Source organism: Labeo rohita, chromosome 15 (genome assembly GCF_022985175.1).
Source record: "Labeo rohita strain BAU-BD-2019 chromosome 15, IGBB_LRoh.1.0, whole genome shotgun sequence".
Lineage (NCBI taxonomy): Eukaryota > Metazoa > Chordata > Actinopteri > Cypriniformes > Cyprinidae > Labeo > Labeo rohita.
This window is the reverse complement of record NC_066883.1, coordinates 37224053-37241830: the sequence shown is the minus strand read 5'-3', so window position 1 is coordinate 37241830 and position 17778 is coordinate 37224053. Positions and strand designations below refer to the sequence as shown.

Here is a 17778-nt window from a genome sequence, read left to right as displayed (position 1 = left end):
ACCGTTCTGATTGATTCAAACTCGTGACTTTGATCATTCATTTCAAGCGATTCACTAGCATAAACCAAAAAAAAAAAGAGACATACATTTCGACATCACTTGTAACGATTTTAAAAAGTGAAACTTAATTTTTTCAAAACTCTGAATCAGTTAAACCAATGAGTCACTGTTTCGAAGCGCTCCAATCGGATCGCCAGTCGCGTATCACAAATCATTTGATTAAGACCGGAACTTTGCGTATCGCGAATCACTTGATTCAGATCGGGACTTCAGAGGGCGGATCGTGAATCATTTGATTCATATCTGGACTTCAGTGTGGGTTTGTGAATCATTTGAATTGAATGATTCAAATCAAATGATTCACAATTTGAAGTCACGATCTAAATCAAATGATTCATGTTACACAAAGTTCCGATCTAAGTCAAATGATTCACGAATCGTTATTCAGGTTGGCACTTCAGAGCGTGGAACGTGAATCACTTGATTTAGATTGGAACTTTGCATATCGCAAATCGCTTGATTCAGATCAGAACATCGGAGGGCGGATTTCAAATAATTTAATTCATATCTGGACTTCAGTGAGCCTATCATGAATCATTTTGCGAATTGAATGATTCAAATGAAATGATTGGCAATACGCAAAGTTCCAATCTAAGCCAAACGATTCGCGATCCACGCTCCCAGTCATGATCTGAAATGATGGCTCGCAAATCGTTTTTCAGATCGGCACTTCAGAGCGTGGATCGCGACTCATTTGATTTAGATCGGATCTTTGTATATTCTAAATCACTTGATTCGGATTGGGACTTCAGAGGGCGATTCATGAGTCATTTGATTCATATCTGGACTTCAGTGTGGGTTCACGAATCGTTTCGCAAATTGAATAATTCAAATCAAATGATTTGTGATTTGAAGTCCCGATCTAAATCAAATGATTTGCGAAACGCAAAGTTCCGATCTAAGCCAAATGATTCGCAATCCGTGCTCTGAGTCCTGATCTGAAATGATGGTTCACAAATTGTTATTCAGATCAGAACTTCACGTATCACAAACCACTTGATTCAGATGGGCACTTCAGAGCATGAATAGCGAATCATTTGATTCATATCTGGACTTCGGTGTGGGTTTGTGCATTGAATGATTCAAATCAAATAATTCGCTGCTTAAAGTTCCGATGATTCATGCTCCGCGCTCTGAGTCCTAACCTGAAATGATAGTTCGTCAATCGTTATTCAGATCGGCACTTCAGAGCGTGAATCATAAATCATGTGGTTCATATCTGGATTTCACTGTGGGTTTGCGAATCATTTTGCAAATTGAATGATTCAAATCAAATAATTCGCAATTTGAAGTCCCGATCTAAATCAAATGATTCTCAATACGCAAAGTTCTGATCTAAGTCAAATTATTTGTGCTCTGCGCTCTGAGTAATGATCTAAAATCATAGTTCATTATTCAGATCGGCACTTCAGAGCGTGGATCACGAATCATTTAAATCATTAAATAATTTAATTAAGATCAGAGCGGGTTCACAAATCGTTTGCTTTATCTCAGAACTTCAAAGGGTGGATCACAAATCATTTGATTCAGATCTGGACTTCGGTGTGGGTTTGTGCATTGAATGATTCAAATCAAACGATTCGCTGCTTAAAGTTCCCTCAGATGATTCGTCAGATGATTCGTGCTCCCGAGTCTTAATCTGAAATTATATTTCGTAAATTGTTATTTAGATTGGTGTGGGTTCACGAATCGTTTTGCAAATTGAATGATTCAAATCAAATGATTAGCAATTTGAGGTCCCGATCTAAATGAAATGATTCGCAATATGCAAAGTTTCAACCTAAGTCAAATGATTCACGCTCGACACTCCTAGTCCTGATCTAAAATTGTGGTTCGCGAATCATTATTCAGATCGGCACTTTAGAGCATAGATCACGAATCATTTGATTTAGATCGGAACTTCAGAGCAGGTTCACAAATCATTTGTTTTATCTCAGAACTTAAAGGGTGGATCGCAAATCATTTGGTTCAGATCTGGACTTTGGTGTGGGTTTGTGATTCATTTGCTTTAGATTGAAACCATTAAGAAAGTACAGTTCTAAAAACAAAACAAAGAAAAAAAGAAAGTACACACAAATACCTTAAGAAAAGTAACCGTGGTTTTATTATAGTAAAAGTGTAGTATACTTTGTAATACTTTAATAGTAATACTTCGCATGTGCTTCACTTTATTTTTGCCATTTTTATTAGTATATATTTTTTATCTATTTCTCTTTTTTTTAGAATTTGAAATAGAAGATTGTTTGAAAAGTGAGATCTCTGATTGAAGTGCTTGAAAATCAAAAGAGTAGTGCTTGAGAAGTCTTTGAAAGTCCTGGAATTTAATTTTACAGTATCTGTATGAACTTAGTTGTTGGAAAAGCATTTCTAGGTTGTTCTTGGTCGTTTCTAGGTGTTTTCTTACTAGTCCAAGTAATATTGTGATCTCTATATCTTAATATTGTATTTCTCCTTCAATGTCTTTGTTGGGTTTTCGTCTGTTTTCCGGTGCAACAAGTAGAAATGATCCATCTGATCATCATTCTGGAAACTGCAGCTTAGCTTAAGGTCACTGTGTGATGAGCAGCCATTCATCCAGCATTTGACCTTTGCCCTCGTTGCCTCTCGCCATCATTTCTTCTCTAACATGCTATCAAGATGCTTTACATCAGATTGTTGGGAGCCATTAGACCGTCAGTGATGCAGCTGCTCCGTTTGCCCACCAGTCAAACATCATTGAGCTGTCAGCGTGTGTTTGTAAACCTGGACAGACGAAACCAAAACTGGACGTGGCGCATCCGCTGGCGAGGTTCGGGACGTTTGGATGCGTCAGATTAATTGATTTTATTTTCTAAATGTCGTAAAGCTGTCAGCAAGCAGAAAGTTTCCCATTGCAGCAGCGAACATCCGTTCGTCCGTCTGTTCTGTACAGTGACTGTGATGAATGTCAGGCCGCTGATTAGTTTGGCCTTGAAATTGTGCAGTTTCTCCACACACAACACTCTGTTTTATACTGTATGAAGCCTAGGGCATGCTGGGTAATGTCCTCTGGACTTGTTTGACAAACTTTGTGTCTGTGTTTGTGCTGTGTGTGAGTTATAGTCTTGTGTCTCAGACCTTTGACTGTTTCTGTAAGGTCTGGTTCGCTTTGCAGGTTATTCTGGCCAAAACCGCCCACTTAAACTGGAAAACACAGAATTTCTTAGGGGGAAAAAATGTTTGGCTTCTGTAAAAATAAACTTTAATACATGAATTTGTTTTATGCATTCAATTAATTAGACATGCTTAAAAAGAAGACATTTCATAGGGCCCTAAACATGTAATTTTTGTTTAATTTTTAATAAATTGATGTTAAATTGTATACGTTTTATAATTGTAATTAATTAGACTTAATTTAACCATCAAAAAGAGAGTCTGGAATCCAGAAAAAATAAAACTGAATTTGGGAAAGAATAAAATGGATTTAATACGGCCCTAATTATAGTACTAATGTTTTGAGTTAGCTTTTTCTATTTTCCCTTTTATTTTTTGTTAAATTTCTAGTAATTTGGTTGTGTTTGTCATTTCTGTTTTTAACATTTAGTTTTTATTTTAATTTTTGTTCATGTCATTCATTTAATTATTTATATTTACATTTATTTCAGTTTTGGTTTTCATTTTACTACCTCATCTTAAATTTTATTTGTAGTTCTGTTTGTTTTTTATTTTTTCATTTTATTTCAGATTAATTCTAATCAACAAAAACTATTTTTAGTGCAAATATTAAATGTATACTTCACTCAAATGTTATTCTAGTTAACTAAAACTAAAACAAAATTTTAAACTAAATGTTACTTAATAAAACAAATATTAATGGAAAAAAACATATTTAAAAAAAAAGTTTAATTCTTAATTTTAATTTAGCTTAACTTGAAATAAAAATAAACTGAAATAAAAAATATTTAAAAACATATATACATATATTAAAAATGACAAAAACACAACTAAACTACTAAAACTAGCAACAACTGACATGAAAATGTCCATAAATACAGTAACTAATTCAAAATATTAATAAAACGTATAACAGTATCTCACTGATTCTAAAATAACATTGGTTGACCTGAAAAAATAAAAAATAAAAAATAAATAAATAAATAAATATATATATATATATATATATATATATATATATATATTATTCATTGTTTATGCACCTTAATTTTTTCCCCCTGCAAAACACAACAGAAGATTCACAACATTGAACTCTATTGACATTTTTCAAAGTATCTTCTTTTGTGTATCACAGAAGAAAGTACATCATACATGTTTGGAACCAAATGTAGGTGACTAAATAACAACAGAATGATTATTTTTGGGTGAATTGTACCTTTAAGATGGATTGCAGCTGGTTTTTCGTTTTTAATGAGATCTTCCTCGTTAGAGTTCACCGCCTGGAATGTTTCCCTACGGACTGATACAAACCTGCGAGAGGAAGATGTGCAGGAAGAGGGAAAGTTTCAGCTGTCTGTTCTGACATCACTCTAATTAGAGGCATTAATCACGTATCCGATTCATTCCATTAACCTGCTAATCTGAGTCATCTCCTAGATACTTATTTCTCTTTTTGTACTTCATTAGCACTGTTAAGACAAACCCAGCCAGGGACACACACAACCAACGTACAAAAACACACAAGTTCCCGCAGCTGATGAACCGCAGAGATGCGTGTCGCTCCCGACTCCTGCGTGACCCTCATCAGCGGCGGTAAATCTCCCATCTGGAGGAAACAGATCACTCTGCCCCGACACGTCAACACGTACAACACGGCCGTCCCTCGCTGCTACACGCCTGACGAGTGTTTACATACGCGCTTCAATGAGAATAGATAAATGTTATTGCTCAGACGTTGTTTTCATGAGATGTTGTTCTAACCAGTATGTAAATGAGTTTGTTTCTTCATCAGATATGTTGAATTGTAGCTTTACATCACTTGCTCACCAATGGATCCTCTGTAGTGAATGGGTGCCGTCAGAGTGAGAGTCTAAACAGCTGATAAAAACATTACAATAACACCACTCCAGTCTATTAGTTAACATCTTGAGAAGACAAAAGCTGAAACAAATCCATCATTAAGAAGTTTTTAACTAAAAAGCAAAAAATATATAAATAAATAAAATACAAATATAAAGTCCATGCTCCATAATGACGCTTCCTCCAGTGAAACAGTCCATTTCCTGTTGTCTCTCACATAAAAACATACAGTTTTTGTCTTTTTAAGATGTTAATTAATGGACTGGAGTGGTCTGGATTACCAGTAGATCCTCTGCAGTGAATGGGTGCCGTCAGAATGAGAGTCCAAACAGCTGAGAAAAACATCACAATAATCCACAAATAATCCACACCACTCCAGTCCATCACTTAACATCTTAAAAAGACCAAAATAGCATCTTCGTAAAAAAAAAAAAAACATCTTTAAGACATTTTTAACTTATATATGAGTCCATAATTCATATTGATGCTTCCTCCAGTGAAACAGTCCATTTCATGTTGTCTCTCACATCAAAACACAGAGTTTTTGTCTTTTTAAGATGTTAAGTGATGGAGTGAATGGGTGCCGTCAGAATGAGAGTCCAAACAGCTGATAAAAATATCAAAATAATAAACAAGTAATCCACACCACTCCAGTCCATCAGTTAACATCTTGAGAAGACAAAAATGGCATGGTTTTAAGAAACAAATCCATCTTTAAGATGTTTTTAACTAAATTACGAGTCCATAATCCATAATGATGCTTCCTCCAGTGAAACAGTCCATTAACTGTTATCTCTCACATCGAAACACACAGTTTTTGTCTTCTCAAGATGTTAACTGATGGACTGGAGGTGTGGATGGTGTGGATTACCAGTAGATCCTTTGCAGTGAATGGGTGCCGTCAGAATGAGAGTACAAAAAGTTGATGAAAACATCACAATAATCCACAAGTAATCCACACCACTCCAGTCCATCAGTTAACATCTTAAAAAGACAAAAATGGCATGCTTGTAAGAAACAAATCCATCTTTAAGACATTTTTAATACGAGTCCATAATCCATAATGACACTTCCTCCAGTGAAACAGTCCATTTCCTGTTGTCTCTCACATCAAAACACAAAGTTTTGTCTTTTTAAGATGTTAATTGATGGACTGGAGTGGTGTGTATTTCCAGTAGATCCTCTGCAGTGAATGGGTGCCATCAAAATGAGAGTCCGTAATCAATAATAACCCTTCCTCCAGTAAAAAAGTGGTTTGGTCTGAATTAGGAGCGAAATCTGCACAGATCAAACACTGTTTACAAGCCAAAATAGCTCTAAACAAATATGTGGCTGGATTTTGATGTGAGAGACAACAGGAGATGGACTTTTTCACTAGGGGAAGCGTTATTATGGATTATGGACTCTATATATTTTAGTTAAAAATGTCTTTTATTTCAGCTTTTGTCCTCTCAAGATGTTAACTGATGGACTGGAGTGGTGTGGATTACTTGTGGATTATTGTGATGTTTTTATCAGCTGTTTGGACTCTCATTCTGACGGACCCATTCACTGCAGAGGATCCATTGGTGAGTAGACAAAAAAGTCTGAAACATAATTGCAAATTAGTTTTTTGTATGGTGGGTGAAAATCTATTTTTCTGTTTTTTAATTGTTGTTTTATAGAAACAATTCTGAAATAGCTACAAAAGGTCAACAGTTCAGAGAGCGACTGTTTCCTTCCCTTGTGAATTGCAGGAAATAACCATCTTTAGCACGTCTCCGTTTTGCTGATTCGGTACATCGTCGTATAAAACAGCGAACCTGCTCTGCATCAGCACGTTCTGGCAATCAGCGCTCGGCAGGAGATCTATAGAGATCAATCTTTTCTTTTCCTCTCCACAGTTATTATGCAGAACTATAAAGGATGAAAGTGGTTACAGGCGGCTCTGGAGCGAGGTTTTTAAAAATCTTTTTGTGTTTCATATAATAAGACATTTAGAAACGCCGCCAATTCCGGGCTGCGGCGAGGAGCCTTATTACCGTGAGATGGAGAACATGGAGACAGACTGCTGGGGTCAAAATACATGATTCATAATGCAAATTTAGAGGTAATTCTCTAAGCAGATTTGAGCTGCATTTGATTTAATTCACTTCATTCATAAACCATCTGAACAGACGTTGACAAATGAAGCCGTGATGAAGCTGACTTCTGCCCCGCTGAAACAAAATCATATAGTGTTTAATATTTTTTCATATTCTAATGTGTTCGGTTAACTACACAATCAGTTTTCTTTTCTGTATTTGCAATAAAGAGGGTCTGTATTATGATCGTTGCAAACGATTCCAGGCTCATAATGTGCTGTGATTGCGTTTCAGATGTGAACTCAACAGTGACCTTCTAATACAGGATCTTAGCTGAAATGAAACCTCTGGATGGATTTGGACGCTTTGCACGAGCAGCAGTGCAAAATTATGCTCCTCACGTGAAGGTCACAGGAGATTTGATTCACAATTGGCTCCACTAGAGTTTCAAGTCAGCATGTTTCAGAGGTAACGCTAGAGAATCTGAAATATGTTTTTTTTTTTAATGTGTATTAAAATATATACACCCACTACCTTTAACAAGTCTCCTCTGCTCACCAAGGCTGCATTTATTTGATTAAAAATACAGTAAAATTGTGAAAAATTATTTTGATTTAAAATAGCTCTTTATCACGACTATCAAAACCATTCAAATCCCTTTGACTTTCATTGAGGGGGTGAAAACTTTTATACAAAGAGACCTGTGGTGTATTTAAGCTGTTTATTGCTTTAGCAAAACCTAACGACTCCCTACTGAAAAAACTCCCAGGTTGGTTTTAAAGTGGTTTAAAGTGGTTTTTAGCTGGTCAGGCTGCTAAGAGACCAACCAAGCTTAAACCAGCTAAGACTAGACAACCAGCCTAGGCTGGTTTTTACTGATCCAACTGGTTTTAGCTGGTTTGTATATGTTAATAATTCTAGCATCATGTTAATCAGACCAGAAACATGTTAGCAACATGCTAGTAACTTGCTAATCATGCTAGCAACATACTAATAACGTGGTAATCATGCATGGTAAACAAGCTAGCAGCATGCTAGTAACTTGTTAATCAGGCTAGTAACATGCTAATCATGCTAACAACATGTTAGTAACTTTCTAATCATGTTAGAAACATGCTACTAACTTGCTAATCATTCAGGCAGAATGCTAGTAACTCGTTAATCATGATGAGAAGAAACAGGCTAGCAACATACTAGTAACTTGCTAATCATGCTAGCAACATACTAATAACATGGTAATCATGCATGGTAAACAAGCTAGCAGCATGCGAGTAACTCGTTAATCAGGCTAGAAACATGCTAGTGACTGCTAATCATGTTAACAACATGCTAGTAACTTGCTAATCATGCCAATAACTTGCTAGTAACCTGTTACACCTCCTAGCAACATGCTAGTAACTGCTAATCATGTTAACAACATGCTAGTAACTTGCTAATCATGCCAGCAACTTGTTAGTAACCTGTTACACCTCCTAGCAACATGCTAGTAACTGCTAATCATGCAAGCAACATGCTAGTAACTGCTAATCATGTTAACAACATGCTAGTAACTTGCTAATCATGGCAACAACTTGCTAGTAACCTGTTACACCTCCTAGCAACATGCTAGTAACTGCTAATCATGTTAACAACATGCTAGTAACTTGATAATAATGCTAACAACATGTTAGTAACTTGCTAATTATGCCAGCAACATGCTAGTAACTTGTCAATCATGCTAACAACATGCTAGTAACACCCTAGCAACCAGCCTGAGTACTCCAGCAACTGCATAGCTACACCCTAGTAACCGCATGGCATACCTTAGCAACCACCACAGGTACCTTAGCAACTGCATGGCAACACCCTAGCAACTGCCCTGGTTACCCTAGCAACCGCCCCGGGTACCATAGCAACCATGTAGCTATGGTAATAGACTATATTTCCTTCAACACAATCAGACTTTTATCTTTCAAACTATTTCAAACTGAAAACCGTCAAACTTTTAAAACTTTCTGGCTAGGCTTTTTCAAGCTAACTTAAAGTTTGTCTATAAACTTTACTATCAAGTTTATTTCTGTGATGCGTAGCTGAATTTTCAGCATCATTACTCCAATCATCAGTGTCACATGGTCCTTCAGAAATCATTCTAATATGCTGATTTACTGTTTAACAGACATTTCTAGTTATTATCAGTGTTGAAAACTGTGGAAACTGTGATAGATTTTATTTTTCAGGATTCACAGATGAATAGAAAGTTCAAAAGAACAGCATTTATTTAAAATACAAATCTTTTGTAACATTGTAAATGTCTTTACTGTCGCTTTTGATTAATGTTATGCAGCTAGACTTATTTCTAAGCAATCGTACATTTGTTTTATAAATGTTAAAAAATCGTGACTCATCGTAATCGTCTGTAGAGGCCATATGATGTTAGATTTAGTCTTTGTAGGCCGCTCACGTCACTTCAGAACAAAAGCGTTGTGTTTTGCTGCAAGAATAGAGTCTAATGTAATTCTTTCAGCACAAAGTCGCAAATCAGTTTCTTCGCTGAGCAGAAGTCGTGACGGGAAGCTTCTGTGTCATGCAGGAGAGAGAATCTCATACGCCATTCACACCATGAGACGAGAGATAAAGGGACCCCTGTAAAACTGAAGACGGCAGCGCTCAGTTGGACATGACAGTCATTTGACTCCAGCAGGAAGAGGGAAGATCCGAACAGTCACTTTAACGCCGGCCCGCAGAAATTGAGTCGGGCGGAGAAAACCGAGAATATTTGACGCAGTGTCTGCACACGACCGGCCGTGCTGCTTTAGACGAAGATCTGCTGGATGTGACAGTCTGATGGAGAGGGAAAGAAGTAGAAAGACTAGACGGCTCTTAAACAGAAAAGGACTTGAAAAGGACAGCAAATTATTCATCGCTTATTTTAAAGGCTTCTCCTAGAAGTACATATTAAAGGATATGAAGAAATATGTATTAAATCATCAAAAGTGCACTGTGACACTTTAACTGAGGGATAATGAAACGGCATTTTTAACTACGCAAATGAAAATGTTTTTGCTTTTCATAGACTTCATTTAGTTCTCAGTTCATTTGTTGTTTCATTTCAGTATCAGATGTTTATTTTAAATTCAGTTTGGGAAACAGACACAAATTAGTAAACTGCTACCATGCGGTGGGACTTTAGAGATAAAAATTGATCAGATATTTTATGAAGAATTTGAGGAGAAATGTTTCTCTTTGACTTTTGACCTTAAACTTTTGTAACTTGAGAAATCTAATCCAAGGTTATTAAAACTAAAACAACAACAACAGCAACAGTAATAATATAGAATAAATAAAATTAAAATGTATTACTTGAAATAAAATAAATGGTAACAGAATATATATAGAATAACTATATACAGAATTTATACTTTTTATTTCAGCTACATTTCTTATTTTCATTTAGTTGAACTACTAAAAATAATTCAATTCAATTAAAATTAAATCAAATATCAAAATATCAATATATCAAATGTCAATTATTAAAAAGTACATTTAAAAATGAATAAATACAATTATTTAAAAATGGTAAAAAAAAAAAACTTTAGAATAAAAGTGAAAACAGATATAAAAATAAAATCTAACTGAAAATATTTACAAAAACTATACTACAAATAAAAATATAAAATTGATCAGATATTTTTATTTAGGAAGAATTTGAGGAGAAATTTTCTCTTTGACTTTCTTTGACTTTTGATCATAAACTTTGGTATCTTGACAAATCCAGAGTTATTAAAACTAAAACAACAACGACAAAAATAATAATAATATAGGATAAGTAAAATAAAAATGTGTGTGTATATATATATATATATATATATACATATTAGGGCTGCCCCCAAATAGTCGACTAAACGTTAGTCGATATGAAGAGGGCTTGGTCGAATACATTTTCATTAGTCGGTTAGTCGCAAAAAAAATCACGTGAAATTACGCAATCAGGGGCTGTGCAGTCAGTGTATGACATCAAAGCAACGAGAGATCAACGCGATCTCGTGCCTCGCGGTATACCAAAGCGCACTTGTGGGAGAGATGTCAGGAAAAAAGTCCAAAGTGTGGGATCATTTTGAAAAGTCGAAGGACGACCCTAAAAAGGCTGTCTGCAAACTCTGCAGGCAAACATTTGCCTATCACTCGTCAACATCGAATATGTCTTATCATTTAAAACATGTAAGTAGTAACGTTAACCACCTCACATGGCCCCTCGTTTTAACAATAAGGATATAAACACATTTGCGCTGTTAAGTTAAATCATATTCATGGTTTTTGACATGCATTTGTCTCTGGGCCCATCCACAATATAGCAGCGATGATGTGGCGTCGTGCGCTTCGACTTCGCAGTCAACAATGATGCAGCAGAGATTAGTTTTGAGACCCCCTCTAAGTGAGAAAAGAAAGCGAGAAATCACAGAGAAAATCGTCGATTTCATTGCGCTTGATATGAGACCAATCAACGTTGTCCGTGGTGACGGGTTCAAAGAAATGTTTGAATTCCTCGAACCAGTGACTCAGTGAAGTGATGGAAGAATTTAAAATACCTGGAGAAAAGAGGGTAGCAGTCGTACATGACAATGCCGCTAATATGGTGTTATGCACAGAACTGATTTCTAATGATCCATCCTGGGGTAATGCGAAGGGCGTCCGTTGTGCGGGGCACACGTTACAGCATAAACGCGGCTCTTAAAACTGACCCCATATGTCGATGCATCGCTGCTGCTAGACGCCTTGTGGGGCATTTCAAGAAAAGTACCAAGGCTACAACAGCTCTGACTCATAAACAGAAGCAGCAGAATGTTGCAGAACACAAACTTATCCAAGATGTCTCCACAAGATGGAACTCCACGTACTTCATGCTGGAGAGACTCTTGGAACAGAGATGGCCGGTTACAGCTGTGCTGTCAGACCCTGAAATTACCAAACACTCTGAACGAGGTCTAGATCTCACAACAGCACATTGGCTGACAGCGGACGACACTGTCGCAGTGCTAAAGCCTATGATCACTCTCACTGAGCTGCTTTCTCAGGATTTAAACGCATCCCTATCTGCCACACTGCCCATGTTAATAAACATGAAGAGACGCCATTTGGTGCTGCGCAACGAAGACAGTCCCACCACAAAAGCACTAAAGACAGAACTAGCAAAAGAAATTGACACGAGATGGCAACTGACGGAAAATATCACGACCAGCATTTATATACAAGCTGCTGTCTTAGACCCACGTTTTAAGAGCTTGTCATTCTTTGACCAACACGAACGAGAAGATGCGTACTCCACAGTGTCGGATCTGGCAGAAAGTTTATCTACAGAAGCTGCGCCAGAAAGTGATCATGACAGCATTAGCCCTGCAGAGGAGGGTGAGCCCGAACCGAAAAAGGAAAAGCAGGCCGAGATATCCATGCTGATGGCCATTGATGAGGAGGAGCATGCAGAAGAGAAGGATGAACTAAAAATGTACTTGGCAGATAAAACAAAGGTTCATTCGGGACCATTGGCATGGTGGCAAAAAAATGAACATCGATATCCAAAGCTCGCTAAAGCCGCTAAACGCCTCCACTGTATCCCTTCCACATCCACTCCATCAGAGCGCATCTTTTCAAAGGCCGGCTTCATTGTGAACAAGTCGAGAAGCTCCCTTCTTCCCAACAATGTGGACAAGCTGTGTTCCTCTCACATAATATGAAAAAAATAAAATCGAATTGAAAGCTTAGGTAAGAATGCTTAATTTCCTTTTTGTAGTGTTTCTGTTTGCTAACTGTTAGGCTATTAAAAAAAAACGGGTATTTTTATTCAAATAAATAAATACATATTATTTTTATTTATTCGTTTTTATATAATGCAGAAGTTGTTTTTTATTCTGTTAGAAAAATTAGTCTGATGTTTGCAATTTGTTGTTTCAGGTCAAGACTCATCCGTCGTCTTAATGGCAGTTTGCGGCTTTGCTCTGATATTTTTGATTTGTATTAGTGTTCTTTAAATTATTTGTTCCACATTTTGTCTTAAATATAGTTGTTCTAAACAATTTAATCAAATACTTAGGCTGTTAATTTGTTTGCCGCCTTCTTTTTTATTCTAAGTTTTTGCGTTGTGCCATGTGCATTTATTAAATTGTTCGTTTTTGTTAATTTTCCTTTTGAACAATATAAAAATTATATTAATTTTCCACTGTATTTTTATACCAAACAGCGTTTTTGCTACAGTATTTATTTATTTATTTATTTATTTTTTGCCTTGTTTTGTACTAGGCCTAAGTTACTAATAAGTTTATTTGATTTATTTTAAAGAACGAATTTTAGTTTATTTTATTGAAAACTGTTTTTTTGTTTGTTTGTTTGACATGTAACTGTTACAGTTTGTATTTTTGATAATAAATTATTAAAATGCACAGGCAGTCTGATTGCTGTTTTTATGTTATAATTAGCCTATAACATTCCGGCCACTGATTTTTGTGTCCGTAAGCGCTGTATACTTTAAATGCTTTACTACTGTGTTTTAAGCGCTTAATTTTCATTTTGAACGCGCTAATATCATGCTTTAGCATTTTCTGTCATATGGAAGTGTTAAACTTCAACTTGGACTGTACCTTTCCTTGTATATACGCAAGTTATTATATTAATATCATAAATGAATGATTATTCGACTAATCGCTAAAATGCAGGAGTGTTAGTCGACTAGGAATATCTTTAGTCAGGGGCAGCCCTAATATATATATATATATATATATATATAACATTTTAATTCAGCTAAATTATTTAGCTACTTATTACTTATTTTTATTTAGTTTAACATTAACTACCAAAGTTAATTAAATTAAATAAATGCAATTATTTAAAATTAAATAAAAAACTAATAAGTAAAACAACAGCACAAATAAACAGAAGATATACAAATAAAATTAACAAAAAATATAATGTTATGTTATTGTGTTATTTTAGTATATATGTGAATATATGAATTAAATTAAATTTTATTTTATAATTAATTTTATATGTTAATTTTATTTAAAGTTTTAGTGATTTTGCCATATTTGGTCATTTTATTAGTTTTAATTGTTTTTAAATATGTCTGTTCTCTATTGTTTTTACTGATTTTTATATAAATGTTATGTAAATTTTGAGTTAATTTTATACATCAACTAAATAAACTAAATGATAATGAGAAATATTCCATTGGAAACTAGTTAATTTAAAATAAGTGTTTTATTTTATTTTATTTCATTATTTTCCAGTTAACATTTTATTTCAACAAAAATGTGTATGGTTTTAGTTTTATTGAAATATAAATTAAAAAAAAAAAAAAAACTGAATAGTATATCAGTGATCAATGAAACTAATCCTCTATTAGACTAATACTAACGCTCGATTTCTCTATTAAGTCATTTTTGCTATTGTGGCAAATCTGAGCACAATTTGAAACTTTTTTTTTTTAGTTCTCCTCTCTATTTCATCTCATTGGTGTCTGAGCAAATATCCTCCTATCTAGCAAATGTCAGATCACTTGTCTACAGTCTCTGGCCGTCTCGTAGCCTTTACTACATGCTAACTGACATTGTGTGACCGAATATTGACTGTTGGTTAATTTTTTATTACCTTCTAATGGAAGAGAGCTTGAGAAACCCCATGCGTCCCTTCCGCGTTACCTTTGTAGCCGGTCACAGAACGAATGTGTTTACTGGCCGAGCTTTAATCCAATTACGGCCTCAGTAAACATGACGGCTAAACGCGGCCTTATCGGCGCTCGCTCGCGTGATGGAGGAGAACTAAAGCCTGCCTTTGTTGTCACGGTCAGAGATTTCCTGAGATGATTATAGGACAATTTTCGTGGAGACGCCGAACAATCTGTTTCAGCGAGATAACAAGGTGGTGATTATGCACCTACACGCCGGAGATTTGTGTCAAAACAAATCACAGCCAAACCTGATGAATTCAGCGGTTCGGGCAGGTTGCGGTCTGGCATTGTAATTCTGCTCAGCGTGCCGACGGGTTTTGAATCGTTAGATCAGTCGAAGACGCTGAAGAACACCGACCTGTTGAAGTTGCGCACAATACTGTGGCTAATTGCGGTTCAGTGTTTGTAAACATGGATAAACGGTAACACTTCAGAGTCTTTGAGCATCTTTTCTCTCTGTGTGCATCTACTCTTCATTGACCGTCTCATATGTATTACATGCAAAAATAAGTCTCTGATTGATCTGCTTCATGCAATCAATGCATTGCATTTCTCTGCATTGCAACAGATTATGTCTTTAACCATACAAAGGTAATGGGTTTGATTCCCAGGGAATGCATGAACTTAAAATGCATGCATTCAGTGCAATATAAGTTGATTTTAGTGGGGTCACTTCAACTCATGGAGTTGAAAAACAACTTGTGGCAACAGTTGAAAAAGTTCTGCGGGAAAAGTGTGGATTTGGCAACACTTTGCATAAAACAGTTTCTGTTGAGTATCATATTTGATCCGTTTATGGCTCATATAGTCTGATATAGTTAGAATATGGAGGAAAAACAGCTCAATTTTTTTCAGAGACTCAAATGCAATGCATTTCTTTGCATTGCAACAGATTATGTCTGCAACCATACAAAGGTCATGGGTTCGATTCCCAGGGAATGCATGAACTTATAAAATGCGTGCTTTCATGTCGGTTTTAAAACAGGATACTTTGTATTTTTGCCTAATTTTGGATCGAAGTACAACCTGTGAGCCTTTGTGCTCAATCTGATCTGATTTTTTTTGTATAGCTGTTCACATTTTTGTTTGTTTTAAATGTGACCAATATCAGATTTCCAGTGTGAACAGATCATGGTTCTGAACTGAGCTGCGTGCACAAAAGAACAATCCGAACAGGGTTGCCAGGTTTTCACAATAAAATCCACCCAATTGCTTTTCAAAACTAGTACAAAACTAGCCCAATTGCATTTTGTGGGTAAATAATGTGTTAGTGGCGTCACTTCAACCCCTGAAGTTGCAAAACAACTTGCGGCAACAGTGGAAAGAGTTGCCTAATTCTGCAAGAAAACTGTGGACTTGGCAACACTTGACAAAACACGGTTTTTGTTGAGTATCATATTTGATCCATCAGGGTTTTATGGCTCATATAGTCTGATATAGTTAGAATTTGGAGGAAAAGCAGCTCAATTCTATTCAGAGACTCAAATGCAATGCATTTCTCTGCATTGCATCAGATTATGTCTGTAACCATACAAGGGTCATGGGTTAGATTCCCAAGGGAATGCATGCTTTTTAACTGACCTGCATCCACAAAAGAACAATACAAACAGGGTTGCCAGGTTTCACAACAAAAAGGCTTTATGGTTCATATAGCCTAATATAATTAGAATATGGAGGAAAAACAACTCAATTTTATTTAGAGACTTTGCATTGCAACAGATTATGTCTGTAACCATACAAATGTCATAGGTTCGATTCCCAGGGAATGCATGAACTTATAAAATGCATGCTTTCAGTGCAATATAAGTCAGTTTTAGAACAGGATACTTTGGAGTTTTTGCTTAATTTTGCATTGAAGTGCCACTAAAGCTACTTTCACACTACAAGCCTTAGTACTCAATTTCAATTTTTTCCTTAGATCAGATTTTTTTTGTATAGCTGTTCACATTTTTATTTTAAATGTGGCCAATATCAGATTTCCAGTGTGAACAGATCATGGTCCTGAACTGAACTGCGTGCACAAAAAAACCAATATGAACAGGGTTGGCAGGTTTTCACAGCAAAATCCGCCCTTGCTTCTCAAAACTAGTCCAAAACTAGCCCAATTGCATTCTGAGGGTAAATATCATGTTAGTGGGGTCACTTCAACACACAGAGTTGACAAACAACTCGCAGCAACAGTGAAAAAGTTGCCCAATTCTGCGTGAAAACTGTGGACTGGGCAACACTTTGCATAAAACAGTTTCTGTTGAGTATCATATTTGATCCATCAGGGTTTTATGGCTCATATAGTCTGATATAGTTAGAATTTGGAGGAAAAGCAGCTCAATTCTATTCAGAGATTCAAATGCAATGCATTTCTCTGCATTGCAACAGATTATGTCTGTAACCATACAAGGGTCATGGGTTAGATTCCGAACTTATAAAATGCATGCTTTCAGTGCAATATAAGTCGGTTTTAGGACAGGATACTTTGTGGTTTTTGCCTAATTTTGGATTGAAGTGCAACCTGTGAGCCTTTGTGCTCAATCTGATCTTTTTTTTTTTTTTTTGTATAGCTGTTCACATTTTTGTTTTAAATGTGACCAATATCAGATTTCCAGTGTAAACAGATCATGGTTCTTAACTGACCTGCATCCACAAAAGAACAATACAAACAGGGTTGCCAGGTTTCACAACAAAATCCACCCTTGCTTCTCAAAACTAGCCCAATTGCGCTCTGAGGGTAAATATCGTGTTAGTGGGGTCACTTCAACTCATGGAGTTGAACGACAGCTCACGGCAACAGTGGAAAAAATTGCCCAATTCTGCAGGAAAACTGTGGACTTGGCAACATTTGCCAAAAAACAGTTTCTGTCGAGTATCATATTTGATCCATCAGGCTTTATGGTTCATATAGCCTAATATAGTTAGAATATGGAGGAAAAACAGCTCAATTTTATTTAGAGACTCAAATGCAATGCATTTCTT

General features: G+C 35.9%; 1 protein-coding gene across 2 annotated transcripts in view; it reads left to right on the top strand.

Moving 5' to 3' along the window:
- Positions 1 to 17778, top strand: part of lrfn1 (leucine rich repeat and fibronectin type III domain containing 1) — a 216964-nt gene that overhangs the window by 53399 nt on the left and 145787 nt on the right. The window contains exon 1 of one of the 2 annotated variants that reach the window (XM_051129177.1): positions 7376 to 7583. The exons of the other annotated variant lie outside the window; for it this stretch is intronic. The gene's annotated coding sequence lies outside the window, so the exon portion shown is untranslated. Of the gene's footprint in view, positions 1 to 7375; positions 7584 to 17778 lie in introns of those variants that run through there. 2 annotated transcript variants of the gene reach the window in all.